Below are 14,964 nucleotides of genomic sequence, written 5' to 3'. Positions count from 1 at the left end.
ACTAATAATTTCAGGATTAATTCCAAAATATTGTGCAGATATTTTGTGCCACTATTCAAGATCTTTCAGTTTGACTGTATAATGCCAAAAAAGTTGACATGCTTGGTGTTTCTCTTAGAATTTTATTCTTGCCAGGGTAAAAAAAAGACACTCAATTCTGTGTGAATAATATGTTTTGGTGGGATGGCATTGAAAGACCTACCTCTACTTTTATAGAGGCAACTCTTGGATGCAATATAAAAAAAAGAATAATGGTATACATACATAGCTGAAATAAGGACATAACTAGTAACTGAATGGACAGCAGCCAATATCTCATAAAATAAAAAAATGCAATATCTGCTTGATTCATTGGCAAACTGTATGTGTTCTTTAAAGTGCATTTACAGGTTAGTTCAAGTCAGGATAATACTGTTTCTGCTTATTGTTATGTATGCATTCCTTCATGACAGTGTGTGTGTGTGTGTGTGTGTGTGTGTGTGTGTTGCAGGCTGGCCTGTATACACACAATATGTGTGTGCATGCGTGTTTTGGCTCAGCCGCACCCAGGCAGACCAGATGGCCTGTGCTTTACCTTCTCTTCGTCACACATCATGTGATGATGGCTCCAGGTAATCCGCACAATTATTATCAAAACAGGGTTGTGTGGTCTGAATTAAATATAGAGCCGCAGCGTCATAGCAACAACAGCAGGGTGTGTGTGCCCCACCAAGGACCACACAACGTCAGCATGGACAGTGATAAAGGTAAACCTGCATATGTGATGGAAAATATAGTTTTATTTTTAGAACATGCCTCATTATGTGTTAAAATCTCAAAATCTAATAAATTAGAACTGCTCTAACAATCCAGGTGTTCACAGTAGAGACAAGCTTAACATCTGTTTTTTTTTTTTCCTGTGAAACACAATTATAACAGCTTAGAATTACCAAACACAATTAGATGTACATTCAAAGTATGTTGTGAAAGACTCACATTTAGTGTTTTATAATCCTTTTTTCTTTCTTTTTATACGGTATTTTCAGTTTTTTAAGATGTTCAGTTGAATTTTTTGCCAAAATTTGTGCTGGAAAATATGTTGCTGCCTCTTGAGAAAAAGAGGTCTTGGTCTCCAGTCAGACTGTTGAGCATCATGGAAGTTTTTGAGGTTTATTTCATATTAGTGTTTGTGAATTCACCACTGCCGACTATTTGACCAGCCTGCCTCTCCAGATGGCCAGTCCTCCTATGGTTCAGTGTTTGGCTTCCCTCCCTGCAGAGGGCTGTGATGGCTCTGACGGAGGCATCAGCAATTAGCCAACCTCTCCACAAAGCCTCAGCTGGAAAAGGTAAATTAATTGGACAGAGATTATGACAAGGAATCAATTTGTTCAGACTGGGGGCATCTTCAAACAAGGCTCAGCCAATTCTCTGTTTTTTATGCAATGGGAATATGGGCTCTTATTGGTCAACTGAAAGCCAATTTCACACGAGATCACCTGATCTTCAGTGGCCGCTTGAAAGGTGATTCCTGGACAACTCCACAAAAAGGGCAGCATGGTGTACGTACTCACAACCCAGAAAAAAGTGTGCAGCTGTGAGTAGCTGATTGCTTCAAAGTAGGACACGTTTGTCTACTTTTCCACAGCTATTTTTATGCTTTGTTAGACAACATATGGTGGAGAATGACAGCACACACGGGAAAGAAGGAAAGGAATGAAACATTAACCACATTTAAACCCGTGACCTTTAATATTGCTGGTGCACACATCAGCTTGCCAACTGGACATCCCAGTGGTGTTTTTCCTCAACTTTAATTTGCATAATCTAGTTTCTCTGTAACTTGATAAAGTCATTTAGTTGTGAGGTGTGTGTTTTGTTTTGCCATGTCAGGATTCAGGAATGCGCAGTCATAACTAAGGCATGTTGTATGTGTCATGATGATGTATATGGAAGGACAGAGATTGTGTGTAAGTGTGTGTGTGTGTGTGTGTGTGTGTGTGTGTGTGTGTGTGTGTGTGTGTGTGTGTGTGTGTGTGTGTGTGAGAGAGAGAGAGAGAGAGAGACAGGCGACCTTGACCAACCAACAGGCTGTAAGTCACAGCTGTGAGCTGATGGATTGTACACAACTCTTCATCCCAGCTGATATGAGAGCAGAGGACACTGAGCCAGCTCAGACACAGAGACAGACACCACACACACACACACACACACACACACACACAAACACAAACACACATTCAGCAACAACCATAAGATGCCAGAATTACATGATAGTAAAAATTCAGACTCTTACCGTCAATCAATGGGATGTGACTTTTGTTGCATCTGTAGCTGTAGTAACTACCTAACTTGGCTAACAATTAATGTACTCTATATTATCATGTGACATGTACTATTCAAATATAGAGAGCACCTAAAAAGATTTCTGTTCATAACAGTATTGGGCTACATACTTCCTTTCTCTTTCTATCACTGGATGTGTATGGATGTCTTTAGACTACAATCGCTGTGGGAAATCATTCACCTCCGGTCGATCTGGCCTTGTCACAGAGCTCCACTTAATTTCCAGATTAAGTGAACACTCAAGAGGACCCAACAGTGCTGTGTATGAACAATATTTATAACAACAAACAAACGTTAACAAATTCAAACATCTAACTAATGATATAAATATTCCTGCTGAATGAGGTTGACATTTAGAACAAAGTTGGAGACAAACAAAGACAGTAGTTTATGGACAATATACAAAAGTACCCAAATAATTGACCTAAACACTGAGACTTCCTGTATTAGCATATACAGTATAAGTGTTCTGAACAGTGGTCTAAAAGCTAAATGTTTATTTGTACAGGGACAAGTATATAGGATGAACACAGCATACACCAATCAGCCATAACATTATGACCACTGACAGGTGAAGTGAATGACACTGTTTATCTGGTTATCATGGCTCCTGTCAGTGGGCGGGCGACTTTAACGAGGGCCACGTTGTGATGGTTAGACGACTGGGTCAGAGCATCTCCAAACCACCAGCGTGCCCAGGTGGTCATAATGTTATGGCTGATCAGTTTATATAGCCTAAGCTAGTTTGCAATATCTGTGTCTAGATTGGCCTTACAAATACACAAAACAATATTACAATAACATTTAAAAATGCAGTTTTAATGCAAGCAGTAACTCCACTCTAATACTACTAGAAGAACCATTCTATTGCCATTACCATTAATAATTTGGTTCTGCTGCCCCTTCTAGTCTCCTTTTAATCTTTTTATCTGGACCACTTAGGGTTGCATCTTTTCAGGAAAGATGTAATAAAAAATAAAGTTATTATTTTTAATCTCCAAATGGGAAGTTCCCTAATTTGACGTTAAATGGGTCCCTCTATAATAGCATCTACACCTGCTATCAACTGCTTAGCCAGCTTCTTCTCACATTTCTAAGTGCTGCAGCAGTTTTGCAAGATTTTCTAAAAGCTATCCCTCTGGGGAGCAGAGAGACTGCTTTCAGTGGCCACATCTGTGGTTCTGTGAGATATCCCTTTTTTCATATCAGACCTGCAGTTTAAGACGACAGCCACCACTACACACAGCTACGTCTGCATACACACACAGAATGCTGGGCTGATACCACAGAGAGGCTGTAATGTTTGAAGATATGGGAGGTGGCTCATCTGGCAGAGGGGAAGTGCTAACACAAGCCTGTGGATCTGTCTGGATATATATGTTATCAAAAATAATTACTTATATATATATGTGTGTGTGTGTGTGTGTGTGTGTGTGTGTGTGTGTGTGTGTGTGTGTGTGTGTGTGTGTGTGTGTGTGTGTGTGTGTGTGTGTGAGTGAACTTGAAAATCACTTTTAAGGCTATATGACACAAACTTAAACCTTACCATATGCACATATACTTAAAAGGATGTCAAATGATAAAATGTGTCATCTTAAAATACATCCATAATCCTGTTAATGAAGATAATCATCTTGTATTCTAACACATCCTTTTTTCATATGCACAATAAATCTGAGTAATGGATTCTCCTTTTATGTCCTTTTATGTTAATGGAAGCTGAGTCTGGGTAATCTACATCATATTGTTGTGCTCTTTTACAGCTATCCCTCTACAAGATCTTTGTACATTACCTGCGATACTACCACCTCTCTCTGCTTGAGTTCATCCGTTTTTTGCATCTGCTCACCTCGAGATTCTTTGAGCAAAATAACATCCGATAACCTTTCGACTCATCTCTGTGCAGTAAAGCAAGTGCAGTCTTGTGGGCGTGTTTCAGCACAACCTCGGTCCTCAGTCCGAGGCTGACTCTGCTCGACTGTGTCAAAGCCAAAGATGTTATACAAGCATTTGTTCTTCCCACGTACTGTAATATTTTTCTCACTCCTGCTGCTGTTTTAATACATGAAGCTGGTGAACTGCTTGTCTCCTGCATTAGCTCTAATTCCATTCAAATATGCGTAGCTGATGACACATTTGCATTAATGTGAAGTAAAAACAATTCAGCATTCTGAGTACTGATGGTCAATTCTTCCACAGAACCAAAGATAATATTGTTTTAAGGATGCTTTACTTTGCATCCAGTCTGACACTGTATCTTTGGCTTTATCACAAGCAAACTAGGTGACAGGCAAAGTGCTTAAAATCCACCTTTTCCACCTGCATTTACATAAACTTTCTGCAGTATCTATCTGTCTCATTCTCAAGGCTTTTCTTTTCAAGTTGCATCTTGGATAGGAAAGTGAAAAGCTTGATGAGATATGGAGAGAAATGATAATCACACCAAGCCTTTCACTTTTTCCATTTGATCTGGTACCATCAGTAACTGAATCCGACAAACCAGACAAACTCCTCAGACAACAGTTCTCAGGTGTTATGAGGTCAGATGGTTTTATCTTCAAGCCATCAAAAACGATATAGAGACTGTATATGAGACTGTTGGACACTCATTAGCTTCACCTAAACCAACTTGATGATATATTTCAAGCTAGGAAACAATTTTCTTTTAACTAGGTGATCTTACACACCAGCCAGTGTCAGGGGTAACTAGCCAATGGTAAAACATGCTCACAAATCCCTCTGTGATCTCTGTTAGATGTTCCTGTTTTATTGCTGCTGAAAGAGAAGCGCGATCACACTCATTGGACAACATCTTTCTTCTTAGTTTTGTGTTTAACAAGCCCAGACAATCTCCTCTGACAGCAGTTATCAGCAGCCATCAGGCGCCATACCTTTCAGATGAAGGTCCTGGTTGAATGACCAGCCTGTGAGATGGATGGATGATGGCTATCTTTAATGGGAAGCTGACGTGTTTTCTTCCTTTCTAAATGTGGGCCCATGTCATTTTTTTATTGTTAAAAGTGGAATTCATTCCAGCATAGATGTCGTTGTTTTCTTTCTATTTCATTTTTTGTAATTCAGTCCTTTTACAGCAGAAAGGGGGAGTCTTACACCCACTAGCAGCCATGGCTCTAGGCATGCCAGTCTGTCGGTCTGTCACTTTGGTTCAGAAATAGCTCAATAACCACTGGATGGATTGCCACTAAATTGTGCACAGACATTCATGGTCCCTTGAGGATTATTCGTAATGATAATAATAATTTGCAGACTTTTCATGTAGCAGCACAAGGGGTCAAAATGTTCACTTATCTCTACTACTAAAGGATTTACTGGCACATATATTTGCAGATATTCATGATCCCTAAAGGGATAAAACCTATAGGTGACCCCTCCTTTTCCTTTACTGCCACCATGAGATTGCCAATTGTGGTCTCTGGAGAAAGGAAGGATGAACTGCCATGAACTTTGATTCAATTCATGTTTTTCACAGGATGAATTCTATTAACTCTGGCCATTCCTCATCCTGTCATCTGGCACAATTATCAGGTTAAAGCTTTGATTCTTTTTTTTTTTAACAAATTCCTTTAAACCTAATAATCAGCCTCAGCTGTACTTTGTGTTTAGTGCTAATTAGCCATTTTTGCATGCTAATACGCTAAACTTGGATGGTGGACATGGTAAACATTATACCTGCTAAACATCTGTATGTTAGCATTTCTGCAGTAGCATTTAGTTCAAAGCATCACTGTACCAAAGTAAAGCCTCACAGAGCTGCTAGTGGGGCTGTAGACTATTTCCTATTTTTAAGTCAAGTGATAACCACAATAAGTTTCACAGCATATGACTGTTTGTACCTTTGTTGGAAAATGTATTTCTTAATTTAAAATGTTTATCCCTAAATGGTCTTAAGGGAAATAAATGTGTGTTTTGCAGAACTCATCTTTTACTTACATTTTCACTTCATCCATTCATTAATGTCTCCTCTCCTGAATGACCGGCACTTAGGGAGGGGAGTATAAAGTAAACATTCATGATTCTCCATGAATCTCTATTGCTGATGACATGCTCATTCATTTTCCATGCTTGTGTTAATCTGAAGGCTTTTTTGAAAAACTCTTTGACGCAACAGTGAGGGCAACAGCAGGGCAAGAGCTGTACAGAATAAATATACAATGAAAGATTATATAAAATAAGGAGAAATGACGGGACTAAAAATATACCCAGTCAAAGCATAAAAAGCAGATGGTACTCTGTTTCCTAAGTGAAGTAAGATGTAGGACATTTCCACAGGGTAGAAAAGCAAAACAAGATGACAAAGTCTATTCCCTCGTTCAGAGTAGATGGATGAAACCTGTCAGCAAATTAACAAGTATGTGGCAGCTTTCACACGTGCATGTTTTCACTCCTGTCCCCTGTCACAGTGGCCTGAGAGGGTGCGAGGGAGGTGAGACTTTCAACACACTACTCTTTTGACCTCCTCCTCTCTTTTTTGATGACTGCAGGGACACAGAAACAAGTTCTGGGTCAAGGATCATAATGGATGTTGTAATAATAAAGATGTTTTCACAGGACTTCAAATATGAATCTATGTGGATACCACCCATCAGTACACCCATTAAAATTTAAGCTGCACTTACTTGGGAATATTCTGCATGCTTGAAATATTTCTCATATGAAAATTAATGGTTGCTTTGGTCGGAATGAGCAAGCAGCCAATCACAAAACTGGCGTTATTCAATTTGAAATAAGATAATGAAATCATTTTGAAATAAAATAGTCTTTGGAAAAAGAACAAATCGAAAACAAAGCTGCTGAGCTGAATTTAGTGCAACCTGTAAAAACTGTTATTGTGAAAAGAAACGGAATGAAATATAGCTGAGTTTTAAAAATGTATTGGATTATAATGTTTTATTCACTTATTTAAAATTTTACATTTTGGGTTTCAGAGAATACCAAAACTAAGCAATGTATTCTGATTACTGTTAAGCTGACAGTATGCTCAAAACCACCTCTTCTAAAGGCAAAAGTGTTTACACAGATTTGACACTTGAGCTTAAGAATACTGACACCTTTAGACTATTCTGCTATATTCATGGTTAACATCCACAGAAAAAGAGGAAGAATTTTCAATAGAAACTGAGATCTTCAGGATTTGTATTTCAAGATTGCACACAAGCACAAACCATTTTTTTGTGCTACATCTTTGTGAGACATAGAAAGCCAGGCTACAACTCTTGAAATAGCTTCTGACTTCAAATTGATAGTTTTAATGTAGCTGTCACTCCCATAAAATCAGTCCTAGATTCACTTTTATTCAAGAAGCTGACAGCACGGGGTTATAGCTTTGGGAGTGGGTTGTTTATTCTCAAACACCCTGATTGGTCTGTACTGTGTGAAATTAACAACATATGCAAAATCATAAATCAAATGTCATCCCCCATTTTTATCTTTGTCACCCCGGTTGTGACTCTGGGCTCCTCACAGGATGACACCATTAATGGGAGCTGCACTCCCATAAATTTGACTTTTTGGTTCTCTGTAAATTATCACCTCATTTTCCTGCCACTCGCTGAACCTACACTGTTGGAGGGAGGCTACATCACACTAAATCAGTTTGCAAATACAATTCACACTATTTGCTCCACACTATATATACCCATATGGTGTTTTGATCGGCCCAATCGCTAGCTCCAAACTGTGACTATGAAAATAGCAGGCATGTTTACAGAAAATGTTGAAATGCCCTGAAACGGAAATAATTGGATGTAGCTGTGTTGTTGTTATTTTCACCCCTCAAAGAGGCTGACAGCATTGAGAAACCAGGTCACAGATTATGATGGTATAAAGTTGATTGGCATCTCCTCTCAACTTTTGGAGGGTGTTTTCTCCTGGCCACTGAAACTAAGTTTCTCCACACAAACACAGTTTCATAGGATTATCCTTGCACTCCTGGCAATATCAGCCAGTTAGAGTCTTATTCTGTGTGTATGTGTGCAAGGATGCATGTGAGTTTGACTTTCTCCTGATGGTTGTGTGTCTGTTTTTTTGGGGTTATCTCTCATTCTCTTATGGTCATTATGCTCTTCGACTTCTTGAAAATGCGTGTGTGTGTGCGCGCACCTCCGAATGTGCATATGACCGTCAGATGAGAAGAAGACTTCCATCCCAAGTCCCTGAGCTTCCCTCCAACCTCACCCATGGGCTTTGTTTTGATCCCCTCGCCAGTCATTCTCCTCAGCCACCTCTTAAGCCCCGTGCATACTCTACTGTATGTGTGTGCGGGGCAACAGGGATGCATGCACAGTGCCCCCTTAAGCCTTTTGTGCTCCAAATTTACACCGTCTTGCCCTTATTCCCAATGCCAATTTCTCCCCTGCTCGTTCGTCAATGTATGCAGTGCAGGGCTTATAACGGCAGAACAAGGCTTGGCTCTTTTCCCTGCTCACTCTGCCATCAGAAGTCTCAGAGGTATACTCCTCTTGCTGCTTCTTCACAGCCCAAGGCTTTTTTCAAAGCGTGAGAGACTGATGCTCTCGCCCTCGTTCCTGCGAATCCTTTCTGAGAATCGTCTGCTGGTTTCTTCTCGTGTTCTGAGAAGTTTGAGCTGAATGATACATGCTTTAGTAAGCTGGAAATCATACAAGAATAGGCTGTTATCACCACGATGTACAGTGTTGGTGTTTGTGTGCTATCCATCCCTTCAGTGCATCTTGCTTTCTCAGTGAGCCATCATATCAGAAATCGTAATCAATTCCTGGTTAAAGTTCATGGAACAAAATGTTTATTGCTAATGGAATTCTAGAAATGACACACATTTTGAATTTTGTACGAATGTGGGCATTACATGTTTCATAAGAATGCATCAAGGTACACTTACATAATCATAAGGCTATGACATTATTAATACAACCATTAACTAAACTACTCTTGTTTAATCAGTATATCTGGAAAATGTCATAATTAAAGTCAGTCTCTCTGTTTTGTATTTTACATTTGTCCTTGCTCTTCATGATTCAATAACAGCAACAGAATGGAGGCCTATTTCATTGTTTACACCTTTACAGGTCTCTCCACTTCAGAACAAGGCCACCTAAATGCCTTAAAGGTACATTTAGTGCAGCCTAAGTGCTTGGGATGTGTTAATGCACTTCCTACAAGGATAAAATGTCTCCAGTGTGCTTTTATGTATTCGACAAGGCAATAATGTCTGCTCTGCACTGAATTTTGGCCAACGTCCAGATTACTGCAAGACCTAATCAGCTTAATATGAAGTGGAGCAGATATTGTTCAGTGCAGAAGACATAAGGCACAGTGTGAAAGATTGTTGCTGGCTATTAAACCACAGAGATCCTCTACAAAGCGTAGATTACCACTATACGATGGTTTATTTACTTTTTGTAAAATCATTACATTATATTCAGTATTAAACATTAAGTTGTAACAATGGTTTGGCATTCTATACCCTTATAATACTTAACAAAAGTGCACAAACAGTAACACCAATCAAGTATTTTCTGTTATATTGTAGTTTATTGTAAAAGGAGTCTGTCAGGGCGGGTTTAGAGCAACAATGAGCATCTCCTCTGGAAGATTGTTTTTCCTCAGAGTCCAGGATTAGAGGCATTCATACAGACACACACACACACCACACACACACACACACACACACACACACACACACAGCATAACACACTGATAGGGGAAACCTAACAGACAGACAGACACCATCAGGGTCATAGTCAGGATTTTAAAGCTATAATAATAATATGAGTTGAACTTCCCCAACTGACCCTTTTTTTGTGTTTCTAGCTGACTTGTTTGAGAAGAGACATTGTTGTTGTTGCAGTGTAGAGCTTGTTAGTATTTGTATTATATATATATATATATATATATATATATATATATATATATATATATAAAATAAAGAAAAATGTAAGATTAGACTGTTATTTTGTTTTGACATAACCGTATTCGGCTGCTTAGCTTACTTATGTTACTTTTTCACATTTAACTTTACAAGTGAAAAGGCTTTTAGGATGAAGACGAAATAAGTCTCTAAAAGTATCTTGTTTTTACTGTTTTCTTATTACACAGCTTTTTATTTTTTAATTATTGTTATCAGTTCAATAATATTTACCTTGTAACTGGATGCTCTAAACTAAAATAAGATTATCTGACATAACTTCTTAAAATTCTGTTTCACAAAATGAAGGTCTAAATGGCCTTTTCCACACTCCCAGGAATAAATATGGAATCCTTTATTTATTGGCCTAAAAGTAGGCTAATTAAATTTGAACAGTTTTGGAATTATATCCATCCACTGATGTTTAATTATTGAATGTAACTCCTCCCATGTTCCTCAAACTTACTCCCAGAAAGTAAATTACCATGCACATTGTACAGACACACATACAGACACACATACAGACACACAAACACACACACACACTCACATAACTAAAACAGACACAGAGACTCCACTATGAAGCTCATATGTACTTATACTATGACACATTAACGACAAACCAACCAACATGGAGAATGACCATTAAGGGGCCTATTGACCTCCATTAATGACTCATAGAGAGTCATATTAATTCACAGGGGACACATAGTCTGCTAATGTGTGTGTGTGCTCAAATGTGTGTGTCTGTCTGCCTCACTGTATTTTGACTTTATTCGAATCTATGCAGGCTTTTTTTTTGGCAAGGCAGATAATTATCTCTTCCTGTCTGTTTATCTGTCTATCTTTTTGTGCCTTTGTGTCCCTTTCTTTTGTGTTTTTGGCAGAAAAATGCATTTATAAAAACCTGGGATGTGTGCCATTAAGAGCAGCGGCAGAAGCAGACAGTATCAGTGCGGGGATAATGATAGCTGGATAGGACGGCGAGGATTAGCACACGACTAAGCTTGTTGTGACCACAGATTGTGGGGCACTCGAAATGAGCACTGCCGGGCCACGGCCAGGGTGGATTAGAGTTGGGTTGGTCTGGTGGGGGCAGGGGCCGGACGGATGCATGAGTGACTACTACATGCTTTACTTAAAGGCTAGCTGGAGGGTTTAATGGCTGGCTGACTGGTTAGCTGGTCTGCTGGCTGGTTTATTGCTAGGATTGTTTAAAGTCTGGCAGGCTGCCCTCGGTTGCTGTCGCTGGCAGGGAAAAGAGCCATCGAGCTCTTGGATCGACAGGTCATAATGTCAGGTCATGAGCCAGATTGACTGCTACTGATTTATGCTGGAAAGATTTGCAGCATATGGTATTCCTATAGAAACTGCTAATCAAAGAGCAATTCATACTTACTCATTACAGTGCATTAAGATGTATTAGTGTGTGAAGCCATAAAACCACAGCAATCTCTTAGATTTTCTACTGGGACAGATAGCATCAAGTAATCCTCCATCGACAGGTTTCTCTCTCTCTCTCTTTGGCACTCTTGTTGCCCCTCTGCCTGAAATCCTGTACAAATTACACTCAGTTGCCAAATTAGTTGGTACACCTAAAACTAATGGAGTCTAACACCCCTGCAATAAATCCAACTTTCATGAAGGCTATGATGTCCAGTTTTTGTTCAGAGGTGTTGATTACCCTTCATGGTCATTTCGGAGGCTGTAGTTTGTGCTGCCAAATTGTACTGCATTACACTGAGAGGTGTTTCTAATATTTACTCTACCCTCATTAATATAAATGGAGTGGACAAAATACACTTCTCACATGAGAACACCAAATAAACTAAAAAAATCATTTTGTAACTGGACTACACTGAAAGAAGAGGTTCTGTGAAAGAATAATTAACATATAATACAAAGTGTACAGGTACAACTCTGGACATAAAGGTTAACTAAAGTGATTTATGACATAAAATACATAATAAAACATATGATGCATTTGACTCTTGTCCCACTCACCACCTAAAAGATGATGATGCTATATGTAAATCTGTCAGTCTATTAAGATGTAACAAACAGAACCGGCAGAAATGATCAAATATTGGTTTCTCTGCCAAGAGTTTATGCATCATTTTACTAAATTTCAATAACCTATGAAAGTGTTCAATAAACAGTGCAAAATAAGAACAAGATAACCTGTTAGGCAGTCCCTCCAGAAAAACGCGATTATGCGATCGCATAATTCAATGCATAATCAGCCAAAGTCCGCATATTTATGCTGGCCGCATTTTTTCAAATACGTGGCACTTTCACCGCATGAATTGCCAATTTCCGCGCAAAATATTTGGGGCTTGCATGATTTCATAATCCATGCATTTTCGTTGCAAAAAAGTCACATATATCTTAGCAGAAAGGTGAAAAATGTTGCGTTTACTTCACTCAAGAGCAGCCATTTTCCCGTGTTGCCATGGGAACGTTATGAAGTGACATAATTACGCGACGTGAACATCATCGAAAAGCTGCAAACCCCGCAATGAAAACCTTACAGTTGTAAGTATATTAGTAGTATGTAAATTTGCGTTACAGTAAGAGATTGCACTTTGTGCATTGGAAGCACTTATTTTAACAGAAGATGTCTGTAAAACAGGAAACACACATTTAATGTTTTTATATTTTATTTATTCATTTTTACAGAAGTTGTAGCATATTCCTTTTTTAAAGCTACAGAACTTGGAAAAAATCAATGTTTTGTAAGTTTGAGCCATGTGTTTATTAACGTCTGAAATAAAACAAGATGAGAACTTAAATATTCCCAGCACTTTCTGTGATGTGTGATGCTTGCTTATCATAGGAAGTAATAAAAGTCATCAAACTGCAGTTTTTGCAAGTTCCCGCAATTTTTGCAAGTTCCCGCAATTTCATCGCATAAAATTGCATAAATATTCAATCGCATTTTTTAAGAAAACGTGCTGCATAATCAAGGATTTTTGCCCGCAACAATCACAAAAAAACTGCGCATTTTTCTGGAAGGACTGGTTAGGGAATGGACCAGGCAGTCAGTGTTTAAACTAGGATGTGCAATATACATACAGTTAATTTTATTTTAGATATATGCTAAAGCCACATTCTAGTTTAAGTTTACCGTGGGCCATTAAAAAAATTGCAGCAGCTGCAGACTGGCCACCCTGGACCTAAGCAGTGTCGGCTAAAGCAACACAAACTGTGAACTGACACTGTGTCCATTCAAATGATCCTCAGTTATATTAACAGAAACTATATTTTCCATGATGCAGTGAATGGAATCCTAATCTACAGCAACATGATTATTCTAATATAACATAATTATGTGTATTCACACAATAAGTATGTTGTGCACTCTGAGCACATCTCACACCACATTTGTGATCCTGATTTTAAAAGTGAACGACTATATTCATAACATTTAAGAGAACTTATAAACACATAGAGTGTTATACACTAACACTATAGTATTACACTGATATCAACTTAGAGACAAGTGAGAAACATAATATCTATTCACTAACTAAAGTGTGCTAAAATGATAAAACCTCTCATTACATTAGGATTGTGGTTTATATTAGGTTAGTATTGATACAGATTAAGTTGCATGCACTGGATTACTTGCATGCATTTCAAAGCTCTATCTGTCCTGACAATGACATGTTGTTTTTTATCTCTGGATCTATCAAACCCCCCCCCCCCCCCCGCACACACACACACACACAAAGACATAGGATTCACCTGTTTTGACCCCTTAAATACTGACCTTTGAGGTCACCAAGTGGCACTCTGACTAACTCTGTGATAATACCAGCTCACACTAGTCACCACTAGATGTGATTGTGCTCTTGTCATGTTGGAAAAGATTTAGTGGTGAATATCTGAATCTTGATCTCTGAATAGTACAACAACACACGGGTGCCTGAATGGAGAAACACAAAGCAGCATTGTGGAGGCAGCGACAGGCCTCATTAGCTGCACCACATCCTGGTTATCTGATCTCCATGCGCAGTCTGACTTGTACTTGTAACTTATGACTCACCTCAGGATCAAAGGGGGGAGTGTCACACTACCTGCCAAAGCCACATTTCCTGACAAAATGATACCAAGGATGTGCTAACCTATGAAAGTGGAGACATTCATTTGAAATAGGAGCTGTTCTGGTCAGTATTAGTCAGCACTGATTCTCCGGGTTATCTTTAAGATCTGTGTTAAACCAGAGACATGAATGTGCAGTAATAGTATAATGGGTATTCTAATGTGAGACAGACATAGAAAGACTTTAGCACTTTTTATATTTAACCGGGTTTCTCCTTTACATTAGCTAGTTAATTCCCCTCTTCAGCCAAATTTTTGCTTAGTTTACATACTTCCTTTAGCAACAAACTAAGCAGACACGTGCCGTGGCTCCTTTCACTTTTTACGTACAGTAAAGGAGTCGCTCTTAAACCCTTCTGCCACGTCATATTAGCTTTGTTCCTCATTTTTTGTCAAGACTTAAACTGAGATTTATTAATTTTTTTGTTGCTCTTTTGGCCACTTGGGGGAGCAAAAACAAGGTGTAAACACAACATTGGAATATTATCTACTTATGATGTTGATATGGCCAACTTGGAAGGAAACTATTGTTTACCAACTTTTGAAATGCACTAAAAGAAACATAAACTATTACCCACTTTTTTGGAATCCATACATTTCCTTGCAATTGCCTTGAGAATATATTTGAAGAG

The sequence above is a fragment of the Dicentrarchus labrax genome, unplaced genomic scaffold (genome assembly GCF_905237075.1).
Source record: "Dicentrarchus labrax unplaced genomic scaffold, dlabrax2021, whole genome shotgun sequence".
Taxonomy (NCBI): domain Eukaryota; kingdom Metazoa; phylum Chordata; class Actinopteri; family Moronidae; genus Dicentrarchus; species Dicentrarchus labrax.
This window is presented reverse-complemented; position numbering follows the sequence as displayed.